We start from the raw sequence: 4,522 nt of genomic DNA on the forward strand, positions 1-4,522 counted from the left end.
ACAGAGTAAACTTTACTGCTCTGGTCTTATGCTGTCAAGTGGTCTCCGACCCATAGAGACACTATTGGCACATCTCTCCAAGAACGCACCACCTCCATCAGAAATCATTAACTTAATAGAGTTTTCTTGGTAAAAATATGGAAGTGGTTTACCATTGCCTTCTTCCATGTAGTAAACTTAAGTGTCTGCCCTCGACTCTCTCCCTTGCCGCTGCTGCCCAGCCCAGGGGAGTTTTGACTTGTAGCAGATTGTCTCCCACGCTCTAGCCACTGCCCAAGCTAGGAATGGAATGGGCACACCTCTGCTTGACTCTTCCTCCCACAGTCGAGACTAATAGAGTACTGGAAACTCTCCAGGTATGACCCTGAGAGAAAAAGCTTTACTAATACTGTAAAATAAAAATAAAATTAAAGAAAGGAACCAGCCAAAAGAGGGTCTTCCAGCTATCAGATTTTCTCTGGGTTTCAGATAAAGTAACAGGGGAAAAAGTAATATATTCTTAAGCCCACAGAAACCTGGACCTTGGAAAACCCACATCCACCTTAATAGATCAGGGTTTACGACTGACAGCTAGGAATCACAGTGGAGTTAGGGGCTGCAGAGGGCAGGATTGTGAAACCTTGCCACTGGCCCACTTCTCTCATGGCTAAGCCATCTGGGAGAGTCCTGATTTCAGCTTTGAAACCCCAGAGCAGAAGAAGAGGAAGAAATTGGATTTATGACTTTCCACACTGCCCTTCATACTCCAGATGGGATTTTCCATTTCTCATCTCTCAGCAGATCCAAGACTCTATCAATCCATCAATTAATAGATGGCATTTATTGAGTGCTCACTTTGGGCAGAGCACAGTACTCAACACTTGGATATGGACAGTGCAGTTGGTAGACACAATCTCGTCTCTCAGTGAATTTACAATTGAGTAGAGGAAATGGGCATAAGAGAAGTAACTGAATAGCAAGGATCTTTACATACACAAATCGGATGGGGATAGGAGCGTTCCTAAATGCTTATGGATTGGGACTAGTGCCTTGGAGAGATAGTAGAGAGAAAATGTGAGGTGCAGGTATTGAGAACTTAGTCTGGGAAGTATTTCCTAGGCTTATAAATGTTCAATTTTGGCACTGTTGGGTCCTGACCAGTGTTATTGTGGAGATTAAAGGTTGAAGATTATGGCAGAGGGCAGGACATTCTGGAGAAAGCTTATCCATGGTGTCACTATGAATCAGAAATGACTTGATGGCACTTAATAATAATAATAATGAGAAAATGGCATGGCTTAGTGGAAAGAGCCCAGGCTTGGGAGTCAGATGTCACGGGTTCTAATCCCAGCTCCACCACTTGTCAGCTGTGTGACTTTGGGCAAGTCACTTCTTGCCAGGTAACTTCTCTGTACCTCAGTTACCTCATCTGTCAAATGGGGATCAAGACTGTGAGCCCCACGTGGGGCAATCTGATTACCTTGTAACTCCCTCAGCATTTAGAACAGTGATTGGCACATAGTAAGTGCTTAACAAATACCATTAATGATAATAGTAATGATGATGGCATTTGTTCAGCACTTACTATGTGCCAAGCACTGCTCTAAGCACTGGGGGGATACAAGGTCATCAGGCTGTCCCACATGGGGCTCACAGTCTTAATCCCCATTTTCCAGATGAGGTTATTGAGGCATAGAGATGTAAAGTGACTTGCCCGAAGTCACACAGCTGACAAGTGGCAGAGGTATTAGAACTCATGGCCTCTGACTCCCAAGCCCATGCTCTTTCCACTGAGCCATGCTTATTATTATTATTTTTATTATTAATAATAATAAAGGGCAAGTAGGAGTTTTCAGGAAAGCTATTCTAAACACCCTCCTTGGCCACTCCTGAGAACTATCCCTTTGCCCCCAATTTTCCTAGAGTTGATAGCTTGGGGACTGACTGCTGGCCTCTTAGCCATACCTCCCCACTCTGTTCCCATCAAGGGGGAAAGTCGAAGGCTTTTCAAGGGAGTCCTGGAGAAAAGCAGCTCTGGGAACCAGTATGGCCTAGTGGATAGAACATAGGTCCTGGGAGTCAGAAGGACCTGAATTCTAATGCTGCTCTGCCGCTTGTCTGCTCTGTGTCCTCGGGCAAGTCACTTCATTTCACTGTGCCTCAGTTACCATAGCTCTAAAATGGGGATTAAATTGTGAGCCTTTTGTAAGACATGAACTATGGCCAACCTGATTAGCTCGTATCTACCCCAATGCTTACTACAGTGTTTAGCACATAGTAAGCACTTAACAAATACCACAAAAAATGGGTGCCAGAACAAAGCTTTCCAAGGCTCCACCAGGTAAGACTGCCACCTCAACCACCATCTCCCCAGAGACCATCTATTTTCCCACAGTTTTCTGGACCTGGTTGGGTTCTGAGCAAATATGACTCAGGTTAGACACCCTTCCAGTCACATGCAAATTGCTACCCAACCCCATCACCCCTGCCTCCCACAGTTTCTGTTTTTCCTATGGAAAGACCCTGGGACAGGAAGTCACGAGACCTAGAAAATAGTCCCAGCTGCCCTGAAGAGCAAGATACAGTGAGTGCTAACTTCCCGTGGTATCCAACTTCCCGGGGATCACCAGCACAGGGGAATCAACAGGTATTTTCCCACCAATCAGATCCTGCCTGGGGAACCAATCAGATGAGGGAGCAAGAGGGGTGGATCTTAAACCAATAGCTTAATGGGAAGAATCTGAGCAAAGGTTTCCCAGAAGCCTTTCATTTGACTTGGGAGTTATTGATTGGCAAGTCGAAAATTTATCATGTACCAGAATTCTGTTCTGATTGTTACCTTATTAACTTGCTAAAAATCCTTCCAACTACATCTATTAAAAACCCATTTAGAGCTCTAACCTCTGTGTCTGCTTGTCTGCATGGTTCCTCTTAATGTCCAGTTCCCACAAACAGCTTCCATAAAAACAGCTTCCATGCCGGGATAAGCCATGGCTCCAATCAGTAGTAGTTTCAATTATGCTCTTACATTCCTGATGTTATGAGAATAATAATAATGATGGTATTTGTTAAGCGCTTACTATGTGCCAAGCACTGTTCTAAGCACTAGCAGTGTGGCCTACTGGAAAGAGGCTTAGGTGTCAGGAGGTCTGGGTTCTCTGCCACTTACCTGCCAAGCTACCTTGGGCAAATACTCCCCTTCTAGACCATGAACCCATTGTTGGGTAGGAACCATCTCAATATGTTGTCGATTTGTACTTCCCAAGTGCTTAGTACAGTACTCTGCACACAGTAAGCACTCCATAAATATAATTGAAGAATGAATGAAAGTAACTTCTCTATGTCTCAGGTTCCTCATCTGTAAATTCTGTTCCTCCTCCATCTTTGGACTTTGAGCCCCCTTTGATATAGGGACTGATGTATATATATCTAGTATCTACACCACTGCTTAATAAAGTACTTTGCACATGGAAAGAGCACGAGCCTAAGACTCAGAAAACCTGGGTTCTAATTCCAATTCTGACTCTTAACTGCTAGGTGAACTTGGGCATGTAACTTAACTTTTCTGTGCCTCAGTTCCCTCATCTGCAAAATAGGGAATTTACACCTGTGCTTTCACCTACTTATACCACTTGTCTGTTTGACCCTGGGCAAGTTACTTCACTTCTCTGGGCCTGAGGTACCTCACCTGTAAAATGGGGATTGAGAGAAGCACCATGTCTCAGTGGAAAGAGAACGGGCTTGGGAGTCAGAGGTCATGGGTTCTAATCCTTATCAGCTGTGTGACCTTGGGCAAGTCACTTCACTTCTCTGTTCCTCAGTTACCACATCTGTAAAATGGGGATTAAGACTTTGAGCCCCACGTGGGACAACCTATTCACTTTGTATCCCCCTCTCAGTGCTTAGAACAGTGCTTGACACATAGTAAGCACTTAATTTTTTTGGAGAAGCAGCGCGGCTCAGTGGAAAGATCATGGGCTTGTGAGTGGGAGGTTGTGGGTTCTAATCCTGACCCAGCCACTGGTCAGCTGTGTGACTTTGGGCAAGTCACTTCACTTCTCTGTGCCTCAGTTCCCTCATCCATCAAATGGGGGTGAAGACTGTGAGCCCCACGTGGGACAACCTGATGACCTTGTATCCCCCCAGTGCTTAGAACAGTGCTTGGCACATAGTAAGCGCTTAACAAATATCATCATTATTATTATTATGTGGGACAGAGACTGTGTCCAACCTGATTTGCTTGTATCCACTCCAGTGCTTAGTACAGCACCTGGCACCATTAACAAGTACCATTAGCAATATTCTATAAGGCCCATCTGGGACCTGATTACCTCGTATCTGCACCCAGACTTAATACAGTGCTTGGCATATGGTACACTTTTAATAGCTATTATTATTACCATTATTATGTACAAATATCACAATTATTACTATTATTATTATTCTAACTCCTTCCCTACTTAAGGTCAAAAGTGTAATCCTCACATCTAGGATCCAGAATGTCAAGCAACTTAGTGAACAATATCCTAGGCTGTCTACTAGG

General features: G+C 44.3%; 1 non-coding gene across 1 annotated transcript; it reads right to left on the reverse strand.

Annotated features, from left to right (window-relative positions):
- Positions 1 to 236: 236 nt before the first annotated feature.
- Positions 237 to 374, reverse strand: LOC119931235. Its single transcript, XR_005452088.1, has one exon. It is a non-coding gene; the product is annotated as a small nucleolar RNA SNORA7 (small nucleolar RNA).
- Between the last annotated feature and the right edge of the window lie 4,148 nt (positions 375 to 4,522).

The sequence above is a fragment of the Tachyglossus aculeatus genome, chromosome 7 (genome assembly GCF_015852505.1).
Source record: "Tachyglossus aculeatus isolate mTacAcu1 chromosome 7, mTacAcu1.pri, whole genome shotgun sequence".
Classification (NCBI taxonomy): domain Eukaryota; kingdom Metazoa; phylum Chordata; class Mammalia; order Monotremata; family Tachyglossidae; genus Tachyglossus; species Tachyglossus aculeatus.